This window comes from Petaurus breviceps, unplaced genomic scaffold (genome assembly GCF_028583685.1).
Source record: "Petaurus breviceps papuanus isolate PSGF00001 unplaced genomic scaffold, PetGlider_PUasm1.0 90701, whole genome shotgun sequence".
Lineage (NCBI taxonomy): Eukaryota > Metazoa > Chordata > Mammalia > Diprotodontia > Petauridae > Petaurus > Petaurus breviceps.
The window spans coordinates 8405133-8419511 of NW_027187316.1; the positions used below are offsets into that span (position 1 = coordinate 8405133).

Here is a 14379-nt window from a genome sequence, read left to right on the forward strand (position 1 = left end):
ATATAAATGTAGTGACAAATGTGAAGAACTTGGAGAAACTTGAGAAGAATTTTATGTATTTATGCAGAGTGAAATAAACAAAATCAGAAAGCCAATCTACATCATAACAACAATAAGGTAAAGAAAAGTCATACTGAGAAATGTCTGAACTCTGATCAATGCAGGGCTGTTGATATGGATTTAGGAGTGGTTTGCATAATGGTAATAGCTAAAGTTTTGGCAACAGGTAACTAAGGGACAAAGTATAAAGAGGGAGGAGAAGATCAAACAGAAATCTTGAGAAATACCCTTTTTTTGGGAAATACTGCTCTCTCCATCTTGATTTAATAGGATCAAGGTGATCATCCCACTTCTTGGCAAAGAAGTAGAGAACTACAGGTGGGGAATGAAGCATACATTGTTAGTCAATGTATTAGTTTATTTTGCTTAACTCTTTTGTTACAAGGAAGAGTTATGTGGGGATAAGGGAAATCTTGATAGTGATAGTGATGTAAAAAAAATCAGTAAGTTGTTTGTTTGCTTTTTCCAGAAGTATCAAAAAGATACTTCTGATCCCTTTGAGCAACAGGAATGGCTCACTTCGCACCATCCACATTCTCTTACCTTGGCACCTCTCCTATGACCTAGAATGCACATTTTTAAGACCCAGTTGGTCAAGATTTACAAGTTCAATTTGTATTGGAAGTCACAGAGCTAAGCTGCCTGACCCCATAGGGGTATCCAACAGTGTGCCAAGCATGTAGCAGATGCTCAAAAGATATTGGTGGAGTTGATTTCAATCCCTTGTCTCCCTAGTAGCCTATACCTGTGGAGCCCAAAGTGAGGGGTTCCCCTAGCCATAGACTGGCCCCAAAAAGCCATATGATCAACCAATAGCCAGGCCACATCTCACTGTCTTGATGCTCATCTCCAACATAACCACACTTATCCTCCTCATACAACATTGACCCCTCTCTTCCTCCATCTTTCCCAAGCCTGGCGTCAGCCCTTCAGGCCATTTTAACCTAAACTAATTGCTACCCACGGCAGCTGCACCACTGAGACCATTTGTCCTACTATGCTCCTGCCTCCTAGATCACCTCCTGCCCATGGCACAACAGGCATTTGTTGGAAGATGGGCTTTATAATTAAGGGTGGGGGCCCATAAGGAAGAGTCCTACCACTGCCTTTTCATGTTGAATGATATAGAGTCAGTCCCACAGGATGAGCAGGCAGAGATAGATTTTGATCTAATTCAAAGGCAGTACAGGCAGTACACACGAAAAGGTGATAGGATATACTGGACTTGTAGGCAGGAAGATCTGGATTCAAATCTCACATCAGAAATGTAATAGTTGGGGGCGGAGTCAAGATGGTGCAGTAGAAGCAGGACCTCCGCTGGGCTCCGACTTCCACCTTCCCCAATCCATGTAAAAGGGGACTCTAAACAAACTTTGGAGCTGCAGAACCCACAAAATAACACAGAGAAGCTAACCTCCCGCTGAGGACAGCCTGGCAGGCCGGCAGGAGTCAGCCAGCGCAGGGCTCTGGGAGCCGAGCCCAGCCCCACGAAAGGCTTTAGCCCCAGGGTGGGCCTGACCAACCGCCAGCCAGAGGGACTCCAGATCAGCAGCCCCTGTGGCCATTTCCAGATTTGTCAACACATAGATACGAAGGACAAAGTGAGAGGTCAGTGCAGTCTGGACTTTGGGACCCAGTAAGTGGGAGTGCGTAGCCAGCCAAAATCATGTGGCAGCTTCAGCTCCTGGCCTGCATAGTGTAGGGGAACCAAGCACCAGTCTGAGGGGTAATCGTAACCTTCTTGGATCTGGATTGCAGTCTAGGGCGGAGGTCCTGGGGTGTGTGTCCAGCTTGCCAGAGCATGTGGAAACCTCAGAGAGGGCGCCCATCTAATACCTCCGGCAGCTGAGAAAACCCCAGCATTTGGGACGAAAGCTCCCCTGTCTGGTGGCAGAAACCTACTGTGGCAAAAAGCCCAGGGGTCAAATGACTGAGGGGCAACATGACCAGGCAAAGGAAACAAAGCAGACAGAAGATTCCAACATTAGACTCCTATTTTGGGGACAAAAAGGATCAACGTATGCAACAGGAGGAAGACAGTGAAGTCAGAACTCCTGCACCAAAAGCTGCAAAGGAAATACGAGCTGGTTACAGGCCATAGAGGAACTTAAGAAGCAGATAAGAGAAATGGAGGAAAAATTGGGAAGAGAAATGAGAACAATGCAAGAAAATTAAGAAATGAGAGTCAACAGCCTCATTTCTGAGGAAAATACTACCTTAAAAAATAGACTAACTCAAATGGCAAAAGAGACTCAAAAAGGCAATGAGGAGAAGAATGCCTTAAAAAGCCAAATTTGCCAGATGGAAAAAGAATCTCAAAAGCTCAATGAGGAGAATCATGCCTTCAGAATTAGATTGGAGCAAATGGAAGCTAATGACTTTATGAGAAATCAAGATGCTATTAAACAGATCCAAACAAATGAAAGAATAGAAGGCAATGTGAAATATCTCATGGGAAAAACCACTGACCTAGAAAACAGATCCAGGAGAGATCATTTAAAAATTATTGGACTACCTGAAAGCCATGATCAAAGTAAGAACCTAGAAATCATCCTCCAGGAAGTTCTCAAAGAAAACTGCCCTGATGTTTTAGAACCAGAGGGCAAAATGGAGGTTGAAAGAATCCACCAATCACCTCCTGAAAAAGATCCCAAAAAGAAAACTCCTAGAAATATTATAGCCAGGTTCCGGAATTCCCAGATTAAGGAGAGAATATTACAAGCAGCCAGGAAGAAACAATTTGAATATTGTGGAAACACAATCAGGATAACTCAGGATCTGGCAGCTTCTACACTGAGGGATCAAAGGGCCTGGAATATGATATTCCGGAGGGCAAAGGAGCTGGGATTAAAACCAAGAGTCACCTACCCAGCAAAACTGAGTATCATGTTTCAGGGGAAAATATGGTCATTCAGTGGCACAGAGGACTTTCAAGCATTCTTGCTGAAAAAACCAGAGTTGAATAGAAAATTTGACATTCAGATCCAAGAAGCAAGAGAAGCATGAGAAGGTAAACAGGGAAAAGAAATCATAAGGAACTTATCAAAGTTGAACTATTAACATTCCTACATGGAAAAACAATAATTGTAACTTATAATTATAACTTTTCTCAGTAGTTGAAGGGAATAGAAATATATATGCATATATATATGTCTATATATGAGGGTATATGGGCATATGAATACATATGTGAATGTGTATATATATGTTTACAGGTATACATAGATAGAGGGCACAGGACCAATTTAACAGGAAGGGATGATACTTAAAAGGTAAAATTAAGAGGTGAGAGAGGAATATAATGAGAGGAGATGGGGAGAGACAGAATGGGGTAAACTATCTCATACAGAAGAGGCAAGGGGAAATGGTTACAATGCAGTGGAAGAATAGGAAGGCAAAAGGGAATGGGTCAACCTTATTCCCATTGAATTTGGCTTGAGGAGGGAATGAAATACACACTAAATAGGGTATCTCACCCTCCAGGAGAGTAGGGGGGATGATGGAAGGGAGGGCAGGCTGGGGGGGAGGGAAGTTGGGAGCACCCACTTTTGAAAAGGGATGGGATCAAAGTAGAGAATAGAACAAGTGGGAGGTGGGATAGGAGGGAGGGAAATATAGGCAGTCTTTGACAATATATCTACTATGTTATTGTTTTGCATTAGCCACACATGTACAACCTATACTGAACTGCTTATCTTCCCGGTAAGGGTGGGAGACAAGGGAGGAAGGGAATGAATCTGGAATTCAAAGTTTTCAAATCAAATACTCAAATATATATATATATATACACACACATATACATATACTATTACTAATACTATTTTACATGTAATTGGGAACAGTCACTGGGGCACAGAGATCCACTGGAAAAGTCTAAAGGGGTATGGGAGAAAATATGGGAGAGAGCAGATTGGAGGAGGGGATATCCTGTGAGACTGCTATTTTGGGGTGGTGGGTAGAGGAAAAACAGGGAGAAAATTTGTAACTAAAAATCTGGCGGAAATGAATTATGTAAATCAGAAGTTAATAAAGCATTTGAAAAAAAAGAAAGAAATAAAGCTTGGGGCCAAAAAAAAAGTTTTAGAAGTCACAAGATTTTCCTTGGGGAAAAAAAAAAGAAATTTAATAGTTGTGTGACCCTAGGTAAAGCATTTAACCTCTCTATGCTTTGGTATCCTTATCCATAAACTGAGGCTATGGAATTCAGTGGCCTCTGATGTCCCTTCCATCTCTAAAACTATTATTCTATCATATCTCTTCATTTTATCTCCCCCTGCCAAACCTACCCACCTTTCAAACTTCTCTATTACTCTCAAGGACACCCCGTCCTTCCAGCCACCTAGGTTCTCTCAATCTGAGGATCATCTTTGACACTTCACTTTCTCTTGCTCCTCATCAGTTTGCCAAATCTCACCGGTTCCAACTCAATATTTCCCACATCTGTTCACTTCTCTCTACTCATAAAGTTCAGGTCCTCATAACTTCTCATCTGCACTTTTATTAATCAGTCAATAAACATTTATTAAGTGCCTTCTATGTGCCAAGCACTGGGCTAAGCACTGGGGATACAAAAATGTTAAGGACAGTCCTTGCCCTCAAGGAGCTCAATCTAGGGAGACAATATGTGAATAACTATATGCAAACTAGATACAAGATAAACAGGAAATTATAAACATAGTGAAGGCACTAGAATTAAGGGGGGAAGGGAAAGTTTCCCTGTAGAAGGCAGGATTTTAGCTGGGACTTGAAGGAAGCCAAGAAAGCCAGGAAGCTGAGATGAGGAGAGAGCATTAGGCATGGGAGATAGTCAGTGAAAATGTTCTGAACTGGGCAATGGAGAGTTTTGTAGGATGAACAGCAAGAAGCTAGTTTCACTAGATAGCAGAGAACATGGGGGAGGGTGGGGTATTTATTGTTGTTCAGTCATTGTGGCCCCATTTGGGGTCTTCTTGGCAAAGATACTAGAGTGATTTGTGATTTCCTTCTCCAGCTCATTTTACAGATGAGGAAACTGAGGCAAACAGGACTGAATCACTTGCCCACAGTCACATAGCTAGGGAGTGTCTGAAACCAGGTCTGATCTCAGGAAGATGAGTCTTCCTGACTCTAGGCCCAGTGCTCTGTGCACTATGGAGCCACATTGCTGCCCCAGTGAAAGGTATGGACAACTCATAAGGTAGGGAGGGGACAGGTTATGAAGATCTTTGAATGTTATATGAAAGATTTTATATTTGATCCTAGAGATGATAGAGAGCTGTAGCACCAATGCAATATTCACAGCACCCATGATCACTATAAATATACCTGCATGGGGCTCAATTGCAAAATATAACAGACTCTCCATAGACAAGACAGAAGCAAAACATTTATTCAGACACCAGAAAACCAAATCCCAATACCAGTAAGCTGATTCCATCATAGCAGCAAAGAAGTCAATAAGTCATAACAGTACAGAGAGCCACAGCATCCGTTAGCCTTCCCACAAACACCAACATAAGACCAATATTTACTCACAAGTCTATCTGTCTCCCTCAGAAACAAACTCTCCTCCCGACCGTCTAGCAGACTCTGACTCTCAGCTTCCTGTGAGCTCCACTCCACCCTTCTGCAAACTCCTCCCACCACAGGCTCCATGTGATTACATTCAGCTTATTAGGGGGGAGAGTTTATTTTCAAAGCAGGGAAGGTCTTCAAATTCTCTTAGGCTTATTAAGGGGCAGGAAAGATCTTCAAATTCCCACTACTATTACAGGAGCTGGGTGGAGGATGAACTAGAGTGGAGAGGGGTTTGTGGCACAGATACCAACTAGCAAACTATTTCAAGAGTTCTGCTGTGAGGCTATGAAGGCCTGAACCAGGGCACTGGCAGTGTCAGAGGAGACAAGGGGGTATATATAAGAGATGTTACGAAGGTAAAATTGACAGGCCTTGGCAACAGATTGCACATGGGAGGTGAGAAGAAGGAACTGTGATGAGTTCTAGATTGTAAGTCTGAGGGACTGGGAAAATGGTAAATAAATCTTATTTGTGTAGTACTTTAAGGTTTGCAAAATGCTCTGTGTAATATAGATACAGATATATAGGTATAGGTATAGATATAAAATTTGATGTATAGGAACTTTTTTACCCTGGAAATTCACTCCATTCATGGATTTCAGGCCAGCTAAGTCTTTTCTCTCCAGGCTGCACTCCTAACTCTCTGGACCTTCTCTACCATGCTCCTTTTCCATGTGTTGTCTTCCCCTATTAGAATGTAAGCTAACTGAGGGCAAGGGCTGTCTTTCTGCTTGTATTTGTATTCCTATTGCTCGACCCAGTTTCTTCCATCTGTAAAATAAGAACCACACTTAACACTATCTACTTCATGGGATTCTTCTGAGGGCAGCACATTGTAACATACAAAGGTGAACTATTTTTATTATGATGGACATAGGTCAATGAGAAAAAGATGGTGGGAAATCAAGAGTAAGGACCTTGAACTTGTGAGGCTGGCAGAGTCTCAGCTCTCCAGGGATTTTTTTTAAAGGTCAAGAAAGTTCTCAGGATGACAAAATGTACTCTTGCCTCTGGAGACCTGGGGACTTACAAAATACCATTATCTCAAGGTCCCCTCTATTTAGGAGGCTGTGATCCTTGGTATCTAAGCCCCTCAACTTCTGATTCACAACAGACTGTGGGAGTGAAGAGTCACCTACTGGCAAAAGTTGAAAATGAAGGGGCCCCACAGGCAGGTGCAGGTCCTGAACCATGGTTGGGATAGGGAAGAGAGGGGAGCCCAGATCTTGCCAAAAAGATAAATATTGTTCTAACCCTAAATCCCTCCCTAACTGCCCAGAGCTCCCACTGAGGCCAGCAGGGAGGCAGGAGGTCGGGGTGGGTTTATACAGCTAAGTAGCTTTTTTCCTGCCTAGAAGTTTCCATTTCTCTGATCCAGGAGCTGACTCTCCTCTCTCTCTCTCTCTCTCTCTCTCTCTCTCTCTCTCTCTCTCTCTCTCTCTCTCTCTCACTCCCCTTGTTCTCTGTGCCTGCAAAACAGAGAGGTTCTCTATGCTCCTGGCAAAGCTTCCTAAGAATATAGGATTATAGGATTTGTTTTATTAATTTTTTTTCGTGTATAGTGATGTTGAATTGGCCTATAGGGGCCATTCCATGGAACATATTCAGTTGCCATTTTTGGTCCTAGTTGACCATATGGATTTGGGGGTCTGCTTCTGATCATATATAACTTAATGCTGAAGGTCTTACACTTTGAGAAGTTCTGTTATTAACTGCTAGAAACATTCATGACTGTGGATGTATAAAATTGATCATCCTCTCAGCCTGTCTCTTCCTTTCTAGCTATGAATCATGTCAGAACTGTTTCAAGCTGTTTCCTGATAAGGGATTGGGTGAAAAGGGAGGCTAGTCCTATGTCTACCCCTCCCTCCAGCCTCCATGCACCCATGACCACATGGCAAAGTATATGTTCTATCCAGGCAAGTCTGACCTGGTTTGTAATGCTTCTTTTGTGTTTGTTCTTTCCTGATTTTAGGTGAACAAATATCCACCTTGAGCTGGACATGTCTCATTTTGAGAGATCTGGAGGTCTCATTAGGTTGGAACTGAATGGTTGCCAGATAACAACACCTCTAAGCAACTACTCTTGGAGAAGATAGCCACCAACAAGAGAATTAGCTGAAGCCTGGCTATTTTACCAGTAAACATGTACTAGGAATTGTTTGGACAGTACAGAGCCAAGATGAAATGTAAAATACCTAGCAATCATAAAAAACTACTTTACGTTCTAATGAAATTTACCGTGCTTCACTGCATAATTGTCATACCCTTTGGTGTTTACTTTGTTTTGTTTTTCAATCCAAACATTGGTTTATAACTTTTCCTTGTGTAATTGTCGCATGGTATAATTCTGCTTGTCAAGCTGCTTAAACAGAGCAGCAATGTATTTACCAGTGGCATATGGATATGCATTTATCTCTCACTCATTGAAAGCAGAAAGCCTAGAATTCTCAGTGCAGTCATACACATTGTCAGTACATTTCTGAAAGCCGACTTGTATGGTTTGTTTAGAGCACTGTAGTACTAGTGATATTGTCATTCAACCCAATGAAGATCCATAGGCACAAAGGCAGCAGACAGGCTGGTGAAGCTGCCGTAAGTAAGTCACATGATATGTATGGTAAGACTTACATCTTCCCACTAGCTAAACTGTACAGTTCGTCAGCCAGTGATACAATAAAGTGCAAAACATTTCTTTCTGATTATGGGTAAATATAAAAATTGTTCTGCAGGCTTCAAGCTGAAAGTGGTTGTGTTTGCTGAACAGTGTGTAAACAAAGTTGTGGAAAGAGAGTTTTTTAATGAATGACTATTCAATTTTAACATATATTCACAAGTATTCCTTGCATCCTAATCTTGCACCAAAGATAGGTTAGTAAAAAATATATATTTTTAAGTAATACTGGCACAAATTCTAAAAAAGAAATTAAAAGCTTTATATAATGGTCCCATCCCACTTTTCTGTGAAAAAAATTGGCATAAAATCTGTGATGATTATGCAGTGAAATACAGTAATCTAGCAGACTGCAACACTAATTATTATTACTGATGCTTAAGTCATTCTGCTAATACATGTAGTGAGTCTTTTATGGTTAACATTTCTTTTAAATAGAGAAAAAAAATCACCTCTCCCATACTTGATATGGATAAATATTTATCTCCCGCATTTAGGGTTATTTGTATTGACAATGAGATTTGTGTTGACAATGAGAGTACTTTTTAATGTCTCCCCTTTTTGAAGAAATCATAGATGTGATACAAAACCTAAGATACATAAGTAAAATTATCCCCAGCCCTGGAGTGAGAATTTAATGAGCTGGAGAGTATAAGGAAAGGGAACTTCACTTGAGATAGTCTAAACCCTGTTCAAACCTCTCTAACTTGAAATACTCTAAACCTGGTCTAAACCACAAGTATGATTACAGAACATCAAGTGGGAGCAGTGCCCTAGCCCTTCAGGACCCCACATCTGTGGAACAGCATTGGTTCCTCATGATTAGAAATGTTTTATTGATACCGTTTACTTTTTCATCACAATCATTTCCCAGTATATTCACCAGTTGAGTGTAACAAAGAAAAGCAGCTAAGTAAAACCACAGACACTGTGACTATGACCCAGTTTGACTGTGACAATCTCTTTATCAAAAGGGAGAAGGTATGTTTCACCATCTGTATGTACTCCAGGGCCAAGACTGGTCATTACAGTTAATTCGTGGTTTGGCTCACTCTTAGTGGTTTTCTTTTTTCCATTTACTTTAGTGCAGGCATATCAATAATTTTCCTGGTTCTGTTTATTTCATTCTGCATATCAGTTCAAAAAAGTCTCCCCATATTTCTCTCATTTCTTCCTATTCATCATTTCTTATTGTCCAATAATATCATATTATATTTGTATACCACATTCATTTCCCAACTGATGGGAACCCACTCTGCTTTGAGTGTTTTTGCTACCAGAAAAAAAAAAAAAACACCAAAAACCCCCATGGTTTATATGGGGCCTTTCTGTCTCTGATGTCCTTAGGCTCTTTGCCCAATAGTAGGATGGCTAGATCAAAGGGCATGAATAGTTTTATGAATTTCATCACATAATTCTAAAGGTCTTCAAGAATAGTTGGACCATTCCAACAGTATAAGTGTATCATATTGCCCCACACATTTAATACTAACAATTTCCATCTTTTATGAGAGTGAAGTGAAATATTAGTTGTTGTTATTTGTATTTTTATTATTATTAATTATTTAGAGAATGTATTAATCTGGTTGTTGATAGTTTGCAACTCCTTTCTTAAAACTGTATCATACAATCTCATATCTTTTGGATCATGACTTATTGTACATATGTGTGTCAATTCATTATATATGTATATACATACCTTTTCATATATATATATATATATATACACACATATATAGGATATTAGACTTTTATCAGAGATAAGTGATAGAAGGATTTTTTCCTCACTCAGTTTATTTTTTATTCCAACAGCATTGCTTTCATTCAAACAAAAGCATTTTAATTTTATGTAATCAAAACAATTTTTTTCTTTTATGATTTCTTCCCTCCTTATTTATCTAAGAGTTTTTCCCCAATCCATGGTTGTAAAAGGTACCTCATTCAGTTCTCTAGGTTTTTTTTAAACAATGTAACATTTATTATTTAGGTCAAGTATCCATTTGAAATCTAATATGATATAAGATGCTGACCTAAATCTAATTTTTGTCAAACTGCTTTCCTATTTTCCTAGCAGTTTTTGTCAAATAGAGAATATCTGACTATTTCCCCAAGTATTTTTTGTTTGGGGGTTTATCACACACTTGGTTCCTATATGTAGTTGTTTTTCACTCCTACTTTTTAAATTTGTTGCAAGGATCATAAGATTTAAAGCTGAATGGTACATTAAAGATCATCTACTCCAACTCTCATTTTATATGTGAGAGAAAACTAAAAGCCCAAAAGGGGAAGTGACTTACCCATAGCCATGGGGGAATGCTGGTAAATGTTTTAGAAACAGATCTACAAAAAAGCAAATGTATACATAGCACATTTAAAATTTTTAGTCTGCATTATTAACATTTTCTTGATCACTTTCTTAAATCTAGACAATCAGCAAAACAATAAAGCCCTGATTTATACAGTGTTTATCAATTTCTAAGGTGTGAATAATACAATGAAAATTTAATAATGAGCTCTTAAAAGTTAATTCCAGCGGGCTCCAGCACATCCCTGGACAGAGCTAGAAAGTTGGTGAGTACGAGATTCAAACTGAAGTCTTCTGTCTAAAAATCCAACATTCTTTCCACTATATAAGACTAACTCCAGAGGGATAGGAAAGATTTCTAAGCCCACAGATTTATTTGTTTGGCAAGTAGGCACCATAGTAGATAGAGCGCTGGATTAGAGTCAGAAAGACCTGAGTAAAATCTTGACTCAGACTTATTAGCTGTATGATCCCATGGTTAAGTTAACCTCTCTCACTCTCAATTTCTTTACAAAATAGGGATAAAAGTAACACTGTCTTTGTTTTCAGGATTGTTGTGAAGAGAAAATGAGATAATAAACACACACATAATTTATAAAGACATTTATACATATATATAGCACTTTATAGGAGGGGCCATCTCCAGTTGTCCTGATCTATATCTTGCCACTGGACCCAGGTGGCTCTGAAGGAAAAAAGTGAGGCTGGTGACTTTGCACAGCCCTCCCTCACTTAAATCCAATTCACCTGCAAGTCATGGCATCACCTTCCTGATGTCATGGTCCTCTTCAAGAAAGAAGGACAAACAGCAACTTTATAAAGTTTATAAAAGCATATGAAGTTTATTAAAGTATATAAAAGTTATCTATTGTTGTTGTGATGGTTACATCAAGATGACAATGATGATGATGATGGCAGTAAGGAAGGGGCAAACATGTCCTATGACCATACTGGCACAGCTAAAACTTTGGGGAGACTGAATTATATAAATGGTCAGCTGTATGTGATAGAAACAATAGCTGCCATATAGATGAGACTAGTTTTTCCTTAAAAGGTATTTAAACTGTCCTCCAGATTTAATTGATCCTGGGGACTAAAACCATTGTCCAAGTCAATGGTATACCTTCCAGGGTCCTAATTACAAAAGCCAGCCTCTAAGGAGGCAGAAGTTGCTTTTCCCTCAGCCTTGACAAACATACCAGCATGGCCAATACAAGGAAACAGTTCTCTACTAAATCAATGCTGTATCCTTGGTAAGTGTTCTTACTCTGTTATGGTGTAGCAGCAAGCACCCCAAGCGCGTCCTCAGGGTTTGCCGCTCACACAGGTTCTTGGATCTGCTTTGATAAAGGAAAGCAACTCAAAATGGGTTAACAAGCTTACTTTAATCAGTCAGACATATATTGTTTACCTTGTTCAGGGGAAAAAGCTCAGCACCCTGAACTTCAGAATATACAGGCAGAATTATCAAGACAGAAACAGATCAAGTAGACAGATTTCCAAACTGTCCAACCATTACATCCATACCCAGTCAACATCTGGGTTTCCACATCTGGGTTTTCCAAAGCCGGGGGACTCTCAACAATGGCTTCCCAGAACTCAGATCAAATCACAGAACACTTCTCAAAGTGAGTCCCAAAACAAAGCTACACATCAGGGCTTATATAGCCTTCTCCTGGCTCAGAGAATGTAACAACCTTATTGACCCACTGGCCAATCAAAAAGTATCTACTGAAAAACAAGCCTCCCACCCCAGGCTTCAGGTGCACTTTAGCCTAGGGGCAAGGAAGATCTTCCAAATTTGCATTCCCATTACATATGGCTACATAACTTCCTTTTGTTAACTGCTAGATAATCTAGGAGTGTCTCATTTCATTCCAATTCCAAATTTGCCTGAATCAAGCCTACCCTATATCAGCATTTTGTTGTTCAGTCTCTCAGTCACATCTAACCCTTTATGACTCCGTGGACCATAGCACACCAATTCTGTCCATGGGGTTTTCTTGGCAAAAATACTGGAGTGTTTTTCCATTTCCTCCTCCATCGATTAAATTACTTACCCAGGGTGACACAGCTAGTAAGTGTCTGAATCCCAGATCTGAAGTGACGTCTTCTTGGTTCCAGGCCCAGAGTTCTTAATACTGAGTCACCTAGCTGCTTCTATATCAGCCCTACCTGAATCCAAATGGCTATCTGAATGCATCTTGCTTTTTCACCTGGCACTGACATCCCCATTCTAAATCTACTTGTGACTACTTTCCTTCTTTCAGTCCCCTGTGTCTGAATGCTTACTAGAAACCCTGGTATTCCTTCCCAGCCCTTTGGTTTACACTTTCCTAGATCTTATTTTGGACCATGGCCTAAGCATTAGCACACGGTAGCCCCTTCCTGACTGGGTGGGATATAACAATGACACTCCAGGCAGGGATCTCTGTCAGCTGGTCAAAGGGTCAGCATGAATTGCACCCTACAGTGTCATTAAGCCAATGGGACTATTAGCTGCCTACATTTGGACAAGACCAGACCTAGTTCTTGATGTCTTTATACCAGGTGGACAGGTGTCCCAGGAACTGTCTCATGACAGTAATTATTCCAGGGTCTAAGGTACCAGAATGCTGCTGTAGGAAAACTGGGAAGTCTTAATCCTTCTCTGTGAATGACCAATCAACAGGTATTTATTAGGAGTGTCTCCTCTGTGCCCAGCATTATGCTAAATGAAGAATACAGAAAACAGAGCCATGGCCCCAGCCTAGAACTTCCCACCCCTCACTTCAGGGAATGGGGGGGCATTCAGGAAAGAAGAGAAAATGATACTGCTAACTAGGTTAAAAAAAAAAAAAAGAAAAAGAGTAAGCTATGCATCACATATATACAAGACAGCATGGATGCGGTCAGTGGGGGAGCCTGGGGTTGGCAGACAGCCCAGGAACAAAGGGCCTCCCTTCATCCACACATAGCCTGCTCAGGCTTCCCATTGCCCTTTTGTGATATCTCCTTTCCCCCTCTTCACAGCTGCCTTGGATATTCATTTTAAAGAAACCATCTGTAAAGGAGAAGTGGCATACAAGGGGGTTTGAAAAGAGCCCTGCACCAAGACAGGGCCCCAGGAACATCAACTTTTCCCTAAAGGAGCTCACAATCTGAACGGGAAAGTAGAAGAAATATACAGCAAACAAAAAGAACAAGAGATAAACTGAGGGCTACTGACTATAACTGGAGCCAAATTTCATAGAACAGGAGCATCCCAGTGGATTGGGGTAGTCATAGGATTTAGAGCTAAAAGGGGCTTTAAAGACCGTCTAGTTCAACCTTCTCATTTTATGTCTGGGGAAACTGGGGCCCAGATATGTTAAAGGATTTACCCACAGTCCCACAGCTCATAATGAGTCAGAGGAGACTTCATGAAAGAGATGAGACTAAACTTGTTTAAGGAGTAAAATTTAGACAAATGGAAGAAAGGACGCTAAGATCAGTGGCCTAGAACTCCTAGCTGAAGCAAGATGCCATAAGCCTTCTGCTCCCTAGGACTCATGTAATTGGCTCATCAGCCTAAGAGAAAGTGTAAATTTCTTCCTAGCAGGGTGGAGCACCTCCAAAGCATGTAGGGAATGTCCAGGAGGACAGGACTCAGGCCTAAGCCTTGGAAAGAGCAGGTAGGACAAGGTTCCCCTCTTTCCTCCCCATGAGGTTGTCTTCAAGCTAACAATAGCCTGTTACTCTCAACCCAGAGGATTCTCTTGGGTATCTCAGACCAGGAGCACCAGGTTTGCCCTTTTGAGCCCTA

The 14379-nt window shown here is 40.7% G+C and overlaps 1 long non-coding RNA gene across 2 annotated transcripts in view; it reads right to left on the reverse strand.

Annotated features, from left to right (window-relative positions):
- LOC138144549 (uncharacterized) overlaps positions 1 to 14379 on the reverse strand; it is a 41774-nt gene that overhangs the window by 4841 nt on the left and 22554 nt on the right. For both annotated transcript variants that reach the window (XR_011163978.1, XR_011163979.1), the window contains one exon: positions 10588 to 10630. This is a non-coding gene — a long non-coding RNA (uncharacterized lncRNA). The remainder of the gene's footprint in view (positions 1 to 10587; positions 10631 to 14379) is intronic.